Source organism: Anguilla anguilla, chromosome 11, assembly GCF_013347855.1.
Source record: "Anguilla anguilla isolate fAngAng1 chromosome 11, fAngAng1.pri, whole genome shotgun sequence".
Taxonomy (NCBI): Eukaryota; Metazoa; Chordata; class Actinopteri; order Anguilliformes; family Anguillidae; genus Anguilla; species Anguilla anguilla.
This window is the reverse complement of record NC_049211.1, coordinates 36,186,856-36,200,045: the sequence shown is the minus strand read 5'-3', so window position 1 is coordinate 36,200,045 and position 13,190 is coordinate 36,186,856.

Sequence of the window (13,190 nt, the reverse complement as noted above, 5' to 3'; positions counted from 1 at the left end):
ATTTTTTTGAAAAACCACAAGTTTAACTTGCAGTACGAGGGAAACTGTCCTCCAACAGCCTGGGCAGAGAATGTAAGATTAATAAAAACTATGTGCAATCAAATTCAACATCCATCCATTCATGTTCTTAAACTGCTTATTCCTGGCGAGAGTCAGTGGGCTGAGTAATGTAAAACTTACGGTGCTGAGTATTGAAAAAACTTACTGGGCTGAGTAATGTAAACGTTACTGTGCTGAGTAATGGAAACATACTGAGCTTAGTAAAGTAAACGTTACTGTGCTAAGTAATGGAAACATACTGGGCTTAGTAAAGTAAACGTTACTGGGCTGAGTAATGTAAACGTTACTGTGCTGAGTAATGTAAAACTTACTGGTCTGAGTAATGTAAATGTTACTGGGCTGAGTAATGTAAATGTTACTGTGCTGAGTAATGTAAAACTTACTGGTCTGAGTAATGTAAATGTTACTGTGTTTAGTATTGTAAAAGTTACTGTGCTGAGTAATGTAAAAAGTACTGGGCTGTGTAATGTAAACATTACTGTGCTGAGTAATGTAACACTTACTAGGCCGAGTAATGTAAAAGTTACTGTGCTGAGTATTGTAAATTTACTGTGCTGGGTAATGTAAAAGTTACTGTACACTGTCCTGACTTGAAACCAATAGAGATGCTGTGGCAGGACATTAAATGAGCAGTTAATGCTGGAAAGCCTACCAATCTGTCTGAATTAATGCAGTTCAGTCAGGATAAGTCACTAGTTAAAATATCTATGTGAAAATGTAGATACATTTTTGGTTTGGCGCTGAATGGATCTGCTGACATCATGCACCAGCATGCACTATTCTATCTAACAGGGAGCACTATACATCTCCCCTACTAAACAGGAGCAATATCAGAAAACCTCCCAGTATCCAGAAGCAGATCCAAACAACAGGTGGTGCTGAGGTGGTGGAGGGTCAGCGCAAATCTGAGAAGTAGCAGTGCCAGTGAAGCATGCAAAAGCAATGCAGGCAAGCAGCAGCACTGAGAGGTCTGATAGTTGATTTAAAAAGGTGCTCCATCTGTGATGTGTGCCTGTGATTGGATAGGTAAGAGAAAAAGTGTTGTGTGTATGTGACTGGTTGATCATGGAAACATGTGAGTATGTGGTTACTGGGACTGACCAATTAGTTGGCTGCAACTAATTTCCTGTTTCCTGACAGAACTTGCTTTACGTATTCCATGTATGCCACTCTGAAAAATATGAGTGGGCTAAAATTCCTCCACAGCAATGTGAAAGACTGATATCAAATTATAGGGAGTGTTTGGTTGAAGTTATTGCAGCTAAAGGTGATGCAACCAGTCATTAAGTTTAAGGGGGGAATTACTTTTTTACATGGGTGATATGGGGGTTTGATTTTTTTAATGATTATGTTTTAAATGATTATTTATAGTGTTTTGTGTTTATTCAGGTTCCCTTTTTCTAGTATTACATTTTTTTTTTTCATTTTGATCTAAAAACCACTCAGCATGACAAATATGCAATATTAGTGGAAATCAGGAAAGAGGGCAAATACTTTGTCACGGCACTGTATATGGAGGTAATGAAGGGAGGAGACAAATGGAAAGGAGGGAATGATGAGGTGTGAAGACATTTGGGAAAGTGTATTTGCTTCTCCATAATCAAAGCCGACGTTGACTATTGATGAAGGAGCCCTATCATAAAGTTGACAGATTTTCTGAGCCAACAAATGGTGGCATAGCCAACCACATGGTCAGACCATTTAAAGCTGCAAAATAGCTTGTAAGTTGCAAGTACAAGTAGTTGCATGTACAGAATACAAAAATTCATCTAGTCTACCTGACATTGCATTTCGTTTTGAGTCACTGATTAATATGTAATGAGCAACATTAGATCAAAGTAAACATCACACAGTACGTACACATAGCAATTTACTTTCCAGAATCCCGATGTCCCCTGTTGAGGGAATATATTGATCTAATATATTCCTTTATATAGCATTCTTTAGGCCAGGCATTTTGTTCTGGTCAAGTGTCAGGCCTGGCCTGAGAATCTCTCCTCACTCAAGGGCATACGTCACTGGTGGGTAATGTTCTTTTGCCAGTTAGATAAGACCTGACAAAAACAGCTAGTCAAGAGCCGAAATAAAATACAAATTGTGTGCTAACTTACTGACACCTGAAGACACATCACAACACCTCTTGCGCGGGTATCGAAAATCCAAATATAGCATGTGCTAAGGAATGTGTATTGATTTAAACACCTAATTCTATTTAAATATATTTAGTTATTGATCCAATCATCTGTTTTTATAAGAGATTATTTGTTACGCAAAGCAAGCATTGTAGAATGCGGAGAGAGTCAGCGCACCCCAAGATTGTTGTGCATCTGACAGACTATTATGTAAACACGGCACGATCATCAGTTGCTGTCTCTAAAACAATGGCCTTATGACGCATTATAGCTGACTCTTAAACTAGGTCAAAAGTAACTAGCCATCTGCGCATGCACTTTCGGTCAGAGCGGCAAAAGAACACGCCCTTATCCTTGAATGTATAAAGCAGTGAAATTCGGGGGGACAGGTTTTACAGCACTTCGGCAGAGAGGGGGGAATCCATGTCTGGGATCCCGCTCAAATTGTTTATTGTGGATCCATATTCTGTTGAACTTTGGAACGGCTTCCTCTTGGGTTCACAAAGTTTGGATTCACGACACCTCAGGAAGAACCTGGAACTCAAGGGATCGTATCTCCCACACCCCGATGTCTGAACATACAAAGCATTAATTCACCTCATATACTGCAGCTATATTGTGACAGCCTGCATTCTATTGCCAGTTCCTTGTATCCCACATAGGCCAGTTCAGAAACATTTGTGTAGATTAGTTAAACAAATTTGTTGCTTCATATTATTATGTTTCCTAATGTTCATATTATGGCAGTATTCACACACTGAAAAACAATTATTTCCCACTGTAACATCTGAAATCAAATTTGTTGGGAATAAATACATTCTTAATAAACAGTTGTTTGAATAAATTAATTAATGCATATTCACATGCTGGAATAACAGTAGCTGCCATGCTTATTTATGTTCATGTTCATTTAAGTAGCATTCCTGCACAAGCAAATAAAAAAACCTGCTTCCTCATACCAAATAGCCAAATTTGTAGGATATGAGCTACAAAAACTAACTGGCAATTTGTTATCCGTGGTAGGTGTTTGGGTAGGATGCTACGTGGGATAATAACCTACTGAAGCACACACAATTTAGAACAAACACCTTGCATAATCGGGGAAATTCATGGCAAGTTCTCCACCATTTACATTCGGGTGGTGTCAGACTTTGTGGGATAATCTTTCAGTCCACGTGGGTGTGAGCACAATGCTGTCACCCAGGAATGTGAAAAGACTCACACGCATCCTTCACTGGGAGGAGACAAGGAGCTGCAAGCCGCTGGACTCACCTCCTCCAACACTGGGACACTGGAGGGAGGGAGGACACAAAGATCGGCTTCTGGCGCACAGAGGAGACAAGGTAACAGTGGATAAGAGGAGCGTATATTTTCCGAGTTTCGGGACGCACCCCTCGTCTCTTCGGTCCTCGCGTGACCCGGGATGATTGGAAGGAACCCCAGGTCTCCTGGGCCACACTATCGCATCGCTTATGAAACAAGCACACTAAAAGTGAGGCACCATTCATGCAAGCTTGCTTGCATACATTCATTCATTCATTCATTCATTCAAAAGAAAGTTGAAAAGATTACTTCAAAAAAAAAAACAAACTTGTAAGTTTTTATTTAATATATTTATTTTCAGTGCACCTTTTAAATTCATTACCTCACATCATTCCAGTCTGTTCCACTGGCCTGGTTTATTTCAGTAAAGTTCATACAGAAAGTAGAAACAGCTACGTTTCAACTTAAACGTTTGTGTGTGTGCATTCATACGTACACATACACACATAAATACAATTATCAGATTTAGATAAGACAATGATATACATATAAAACAAAAACATTCAAAATATATATATTTTTAAAAAATCTTTCAATCCAGGTCTGCTTTAATGTGATGCATTTACCAGCAGAGGTAAATGCTATAGCTTGTATGCAATGGTTCAGTACAGGACTGATTTCAGTGTCTTTTTCAGAGTGGAGCCAAATTATTTCAGTATCATATGGCATTTACTTCATTGATTTTCTTCTTTGTATCACAACAGAAAAACTGGATATTTTCAGATGAATGTAGTTTTTTTTTTTTTGCACAGCAACCTCGAGCTTGGAAAAGAAATGTGTTAACTCAGCATTAAAAAATGACCAGAATTTTACCCATTTATGTTTTTATAAAAATTCTACATAGATTTTGGAAGTGAACTCCAGGTGGTGTCTTTACACTGCCTGTGTCGGAACATCCTAAGTGTGTGAAGGTATTAGCCTCTTACTACTCACTTCTTACCATTTGAATTTTAGCAGGCTAAAATTATTTTTGAATTATTCAAAACTTTATCACCTGACCTCTCTGACCTCATCAACTTCACCTCACCAGCTGAATCCAATGACCTCATCACCTGAGCCCAATGACATTTCAGACAATTGCTATGCAACTTATCCAGCTGTCCATGTGTACAACCATCTATCATAGTGACATATCAGAGTCACACCAAAAGAATTTTCTATAAATCCTATTTCTGAAATAAAACATGACAGTACGTTAATTGATCTATTTTAATTGTTAATTGATTTAATTCTCAGTATGTTAATTGATCAAATCCCCCATAGGAATCCTCAAAAGAGTTTTTCCTTTGCAATCTGCATATTGTTTGATTACCCACATCCATATACTATGCATCACCATAGGTCTGAGGTATTGTGATGAGTAGAAAGAAGTATTGAGGTGGAAACCCTTTCATTAACCAGAAATTGCCCACTGAAAGAGATCCAGAACAAACACGTTACTGAGGAAAGTCACACAGCTGCTTCTTTACGTTCACATTCCTCCCGGATCATACTCAGAGCAGTTTACGCTCACATTCCTCCCGGATCATACTCAGGGCAGTTTACGCTCACATTCCTCCCGGATCATACTCAGGGCAGTTTACTCTCACATTCCTCCTGGATCATACTCAGGGCAGTTTACTCTCACATTCCTCCTGGATCATACTCAGGGCAGTTTACTCTCACATTCCTCCTGGATCATACTCAGAGCAGTTTACGCTCACATTCCTCCTGGATCATACTCAGTGCAGTTTACGCTCACATTCCTCCTGGATCATACTCAGTGCAGTTTACGCTCACATTCCTCCTGGATCATACTCAGTGCAGTTTACGCTCACATTCCTCCTGGATCATACTCAGGGCAGTTTACACTCACATTCCTCCTGGATCATACTCAGAGCAGTTTACGCTCACATGCCAGTATGACGCCTGCTCCCTGCTCACTCCTCAAAGACATTTTCCAGACTCACAACAGATTTTGTTTTCTTGAGGTTTCTTTACTTTATTAAATGACACTGCTATATTTTCCAGCATATAAAATTTAGGCTTTATTTTTGCACAATTACCAAATTGTTTAATGACTTACAAAATTGTTTTATGAATTACCAAATTGCTTAATGACTTACAACCAAAGCTTATGAAATATGAACATGGAATATGCACAGCATCAATTTCATTAATGTGACAGGATCGTTTAGAAACTTTTTTTTTTTTTACTCAAGTAAACGAGTACTCACCAGAAAATTCTGAAATCTGTAATCAGAAAATTGGGAACCATTTTTTTCATCTTTCAAAACAAACAGCCATTATTTTGATATATTATTTGTGTTAAAGGGGACAAAGTGCATGTACAATGCCAAAATCTGATTACCGAGTACAGCAATATCTTTCGCAAAAACACATTTGAAGCTTTTCTTGTTGACTGACAAGTACGAACAATAAGAACCTTTCAGCACTATAATCCTGACTGTGATGCTCATAACCAATGATAACAATGGTCAGAGTTAATTCTTTTGACCAATCATGATCTTATGGAGGCGAGGCTTCGTTTAGAGGTGGTGATTCAAGCGAGGTTGGCTACTGAGGTATAATACAATGCTGAATAAAACTCACCCGAACCAATCAGATTGCAGGGACCAGAATATCACAAACCATAAATTCTCTGCCCAGACTCTTGCGGCCAGGCTGTCCTGGACAAATAACTCCAGAAAGCCAAACGGAACCTCTGGCTGGACGGAGTCAGGATATGAAGGGCCGGACCTGTGAGCCTGCGGACTCTTATGCTCAGAATAAATTCATCAGCAGTCTTTCACATGAAATGTTGGGATTTCAGAAAAGAATATTACACTGTTGGAGAGAGGCCCAAGTGAGCTCTTCAGCATCACCCCTATTTTACATTCAAAACATTTTTTTTTATAATAATTTTTTTAATGAATAAAAATTGTGGTGCACAAGGCTGAGCTCCCCTCAGATCTGCTGTGGACACACACAAAAAAAATACAAGACAAAATATTTGCATCATCTTAAAGAATTCACACTTTTTCCTTACATTAGTACAATTACCAAAAAACAGACACTGACAAGACAAGACAGCTACACAGGCAGATATTTACAGCTTACAGGGTCACTTGTATACCAACAGGAACATGCCTTCTGTACAAAAGGATACTGAAGCTATTTTTCAATACACAGGCAAACAGATAAAGGGGGCATGCTACAGAAAGAAAGGGGAGGGTTGGACAGTAAAGATTATTCACCTGGCAAATCAGTCTTTTCGAATAAACAGTGAAGTGTGAAGGTTGGAATGAGTGTTTTAATGTAACAAAAAAATTAATTAAAAAAATATTATAAATTGGCACATGTAACAAATATCCCCAATCTTTAAAAATACACAAATAAACAAAATGTCACATCCACTTAAAATATACATCTGTACCATCCAAGAGAAGGTAAACAGGGCAGAAATATAACAGAAACACATTACATTTGGACACTTTCCTCTCAGGGAAAAGTTAGTGTAAATCCACTTTGGATTAAAATATAGGCGTTGAAATAATTTTAGTTTTAGTTGGTTCAACTTTAATTCTAAAATTACATTTCATTACATGAATGTGTATTGTACAAGACTTGTTCTTCAAAAGTTCACAGAATTATAAAAGTAACACCCTCCAAAAACCTGTCAGACCCAGGAGGTAGGGCGAAATCTCCGAACCCAAAAAAATGTTTGGGAATATTTGTTACCAGTTTAAGATGCTACAGATGGAAAGGGGAAAGACCAGAATCAGGTCTAATGATCCAGTGTAAATGATTTTTAAAAAACACACACCAACTGAAAGCTTCTGACATCAACCCAGAATTATGCTACCATGAAAATATAGCCATATCTTCAAATTCACAGTGAACAGTGACATGGAATGTTTTTTTTTTTGTTTTGTTTTTTTCAAAATGGATATCATGACATTTGGCACAACCAATCTCTGCCTTCTTACATGTAATGTAGAGATTTTTTATTTTTTTAAATTCCAGGAGCATAAGAGAAGCACACCATAAAAACATTTCCCATATATTGTATATTATTGTATTTACACACACTGCAAATATAAACACATCAAGTTGCTTTATTCGTGTGCAAATTTTAAGACAAACATTTCTATCACCTTCAGCTAGCCAAGGCAAGAAATGGTCACGATAGGGAGTCTACTCACCAATGTTTTGAATTTCTGATGGAATGTTAACCTAATGATATTCATGAGGATTCACATTTGTCACCGCAGAACCTTCCACACTCCTGCTTCTTTGTGAAAGAGCTGAGACAGAGTATGTTGAGATCATCGACTTTGGCCAAAACTAGTAAGAGCTTTAACCAACCCTAAAACAGTTGACAGGTAATTCGGTTTGAACAAAGGGAAATGAATGAACAGAGAAGCCCCTCCACCCCACCATGTGAATCCTGCTAGCCTGTCAACACAGACGGATCATTCTTTTTAAATGTGCATCTCCTTCAGTACAGAATCAAAAATTTAAGACGATAAAAAGTCACAGTCAGAGAAACGGAACACTGAGCACACGGCTAACTGCACCCAGCGACGTTGGCACATGGGACTCTGTGAAGGCTGCTGGGTAATGCTTCGCACACGCCCAGACAGCATCGTCAGATCCTGAAGAGCAAAAACCTCATCGTGATAATCACAACGGAGACGCAATAAATGCAATAGAGTAACAGAGTAAAGACAATAATCGTGTAGACTGGAGGAGTTACACCCTTTGCTTTAAAAGGAAACAAAACATTTTTACAGTTAGATATTATTACTATACAATACAATATAATCAGAGACAGTGTGGCACATGTTAACAGTTAAGTAAAACACAAAGGTGTAGATGCTGGAAAACGGAGTGGAACCAGTGTGTTCTCAGCAAATGTTCACCTCCTGGAACAAATGTCCATTTCAACGGAACACATCAAGTATTACGACTCTGGCACGTCTCCAAAAACGCCCGAAATCAACAAAACTTCTGACATTATCATTTTTTTCCTCCAAAATATGGCAAAAACTAGTCGATAGCACTTCAAATGATTTGATAAATGTATTTTAATACAGCTATGTTTGATGTGTGGCCTATGTGGAGAGTGTAGCTGAATTAATGGTCAATGTGTGCTCCGAGCCTTCTCTGAACAAGCGCCAGACAGCACGGCACCCTGGGATAGGCTCGCGGTCCTCCAGGGGCCCAAACCACTCCTGAACTTCCTCGTTTTGTAGGAAATGCATTACAATGGCAGACAAATTGAAAAAAAAATACATTTAAAAAAATACCACATACTTTCTATTTGATTTTGGTGAGATATACAGGTGTACGAGGTTGCGTCAGTCGTCGTGTTCATTTCACAAGGAATGACCGTATTGCCAGCACTGCAAATCTACCTTTGGCTGTGGCCTAACTGGTCATGACGAAGTTAATAGCAGCTGTAGGCATTTGTAAGAACAACCCTTTCCCAACACATGTGCAAGTATTTTAAATTTATAATTTAAATGACCCATACTGAGGTTCTAATTAATAGCAGTAATGTTAAATTACCCACACTGAGGTTCTACTGTGTAGCAGTTGAGTAAAATGACTCATACTGAGGTTCTACTGTGTCTAATATAACTCTGCAAAGCCCACGTACAGATGAGCAAAACAAATACTGCACCGGGATTTCCCCAGTAGCCAATCAGAACCCTTAAAAACCTGCTAAGTGCTGCAACTGGCGAATGAGCTCCAACAATTCAATGTGTAAAAGAGGTTCCTGATTGGCAGATATGATTTGGCACAAACCTCCATTTAAAAAAGGGCAACAGAGTCAGGAGTCGGAGGAAGCAGTCTGCAGGTATTAAATCTACATCACTTCCTGTGAGCTGTTCCCCTCCACAATCACAGTGACAAAATCATAAAACGGTTCAACCGTTAATGATAAATGATTTTTTTTTTAATCCTGTATTTCATTTTGTTTACCAATTTCCTTGTTTCTGTTACTAATATTGGTGTCATTTAAAGGTGCTCAAATGACAGGGCAGTTATGCCAAATCCAAGAAAAAACATACAACAAAGACGAAAACCTGCGCTGTACAAAATGGTGCTGTGGACAGCTGACTAATATGCAAAAATAACATCAGAAATAAGTATTGTTTTATATATTAGAGCTTCTTAAACCCATGGGAATAAACTCTTTAAAAAAGCTCTCACACGCTACAGTCCCAGCAGCTCAGAAGTCAATCCGTGGGGTCTTTTTTCAGAAAGATTTAAACTCCATTTTAGTCCACAATGTAGCTAAAAGAGATTTAAACGACTGCCACAGGAATGGAGCCAACTCATTAAAAACCGTTAGTTCAGTGCGATCTCTGTTCACAGCCCAGGCTTGATTATTACTTTTTTGGATTTAATGCTAGCCCTCAAATTCCAAACTTACAAACGGCACAGCACACACTCGCTCTGATAAGAGCTGACTGACAGACAGATTTGGCACTTTTGCACACAATACACCTGGCCACGTATCCTTCATCCATTCAGAAGAACTTCATCCCTTTAGAGGTACTGGAATATGACCAAGAGCAATGATTGGTCAAACTGAGGTCCCCAAAATAGGCATCAATATACCTGTCACAAGTCCTAACAAAATCTCACTACTGATAAGCGCTGGTTTGGGTAAGGTACCCAGAGGCAACATAAATGCTGATTTGGGTACGATATCCAAAGGCTGAATATTAATGCAGTTTCTTTGAGAAATGACGTAGCTGTTTAGAGGAATGAAGCAGCTGTTTTTAAGTGCAAATCCATTCTTCCGGGACAGTAGCACCGACCAAGCCCTTTACTGGATCCTTCATGGTGACATGCTCTGATGTGTCCCCATGGTGCCTCAAGCAACCTCTCCACACACAGTACTACAGGAGAGCCAGCGACCAGTTTACACCCTACAGGCCATACGCAGTGCTACAGGAGTGCCAGTGACTATTTTATACCCTACAGGCTACACACAGTACTACAGGAGAGCCAGTGACTATTTTACACCCTACAGGCCACACGCCATACTACAGGAGAGCCAGTGACTATTTTATACCCTACAGGCTACACACAGTGCTACAGGAGAGCCAGTGACTATTTTACACCCTCCAGGCCGCACACAGTACTACAGGAGAGCCAGTGACTATTTTACACCCTACAGGCTACACACAGTGCTACAGGAGAGCCAGTGACTATTTTACACCCTACAGGCCGTACGCAGTACTACAGGAGAGCCAGTGACTATTTTACACCCTACAGGTCATTCGCAGTAGTACAGGAGAGCTAGTGACTATTTTACACCCTACATGCCATACGCAGAACTACAGGAGAGTCAGTGACTATTTTACATCCTACATGCCATACGCAGTACTACAGGAGAGCCAGTGACTATTTTACACCCTACAGGTCATTTGCAGTAGTACAGGAGAGCTAGTGACTATTTTACACCCTACATGCCATACGCAGAACTAGAGGAGAGCCAGTGACTATTTTACATCCTACAAGCCATACGCAGTACTACAGGAGAGCCAGTGACTATTTTACACCCTACAGGTCATTCGCAGTAGTACAGGAGAGCTAGTGACTATTTTACACCCTACATGCCATACGCAGAACTACAGGAGAGCCAGTGACTATTTTACATCCTACAAGCCATACGCAGTACTACAGGAGAGCCAGTGACTATTTTACACCCTACAGGCCATATCCAGTGCTACAGGACAGCCAATGACTACTTTACATTCTACAGGTCACGTAGTACCACAAGAGAGGCAATGACTGTTTTACACCCAACAGGCCACATAAAACACTACAGGAGAGCCAGCGACAATGTTATACTCTATGAGAACCATAAGAGGGACATATATGCAGTAGCAACCAGAAGAACCATGTCCAAATTAAACTTGCCCGATCCATCCAAAATAAGGGGATCCTATCCTATCAATACAGTTCTACTGACTCCCAGTGACAGTTGGCTAATGCTGTTGGGCAGACTTGGAAAGGCCTACAGGCCATGTAAAAAAAAGCCTTTACAAGCTGCCTATACTTATTTAATGGACACGGTATGCACATAACTGAAAACAAAGAGTCTTCAGTATGCCAGTCATAGTGTGGCCTGTTTCCACACCTGCTAAGAGGACCTCCTGGAGAAACAGCACTGAGGCAATTAAACAGGGAGCAACACATCAATTTTCACATGGAAACCAGAGGAGCACCACCAATCACAAACAACATTGGTAATAAGTATTAGAACAATTCTGATGATGATTGGTCAATACTTTCTGCCTATACTTAAAATAGAATAGAATATTAAAACCGTATTCTTCCCAGGAGGAACTTCAGGTGAAGCAGCCAACCTACAAAAAATAGAATAAATAATTTACATATATAATACTAATAAATAAAACGACAGAAATTGCATTTTTAGAGATTCCTAAATTGCATGACTATTATTACAAATGAGAAATTAATCTATAAAGGAAATACTACTTAGAACTTCCATACAGTAACAAAAAAGTTGACAGGTGACCACTGAGATCTGTGGTGAGCCAGCGGAGATGGTCCTTATGTTGCTGCATTAGTCTGTGTATCGAACCACACGTCTTTCTGTCAAGAAGGCCCATGAGATGGCATGAGGGTTAATATGCATGTCCAGTAGTTTCTGACTCTTATAATACGGCTGAATTGTGTCAAACACACTAGAGAATTTTGCAAGCATCCGTCTGGTATATGATTTTGGTATCTCCAGATGGGATTGAACCAGATGAGGAAGGGTAAAAGAGCATTGTATATTCCTTGGGTAGGCAGACTGTAATGGGTCTGCTATGCTCTCGCATACACTGTTGGATTTGTGCAAGCACCAGGTGCTCAAAACACTTTGTGATGACAAACATCATTTGGATCCTTTGGCTTGGTCACCTTTGGCTATATAGAGGGAATATAACAGAGGACTCCCACTGCTCTTTGAGTCAGTGATGATGCTGCTGCCATCCTCCTTTAACAGGACTTCAGATGTCAATCCCTATCTGACTGAAAGTTGCTAACAGTCTCAGCTGACTGACTGCAGTGTCTTCGACTCAAGGCCAGGGTCCTTCCAGGTTGTTGATAGACTTGAAAGGACCTTAATTCCTCTCCAAGCACCTCTCTTCAACCCCTCTTCTGATTTTCAGCTTTCTTTTTCTACACCCTCTTCATCTCTAGATTAGTTTTTTCAGACTGGCCGGGATTAGTTTTGACTCTACTGATTAGAATGCTCTCTATTTCTCATTTATTATTATTTTAAGCTCCATCGTTATCCAGGGCTTACAGTACCTAGAGAACCTAGGCGGGATATCCATAAGATATGCACAGACTGCCACTGCCTTAGTTGACTTGAATATTTATTATTACCAATCTACTCTGTGATTGGTAGATGTGCTCTCTGGTTTTCTGTAAAAAAAGTGATATTTTGTTTCTGTACCCATTGTATTATAACCAACAGCACAGGAAATATAAAATACACCATGGCCTGGCACATGCTAACTCACAGGTAATGCGACAGGTACCATCGTTACAGGTTTAATTACAAGACTGTCAGAGTGACAAAATCAAATTGGAAAACACTGCAATTTGGGCCAGCCAGTCCTGTCTCATATTTACAGCTGCACTCATAATGCCAAA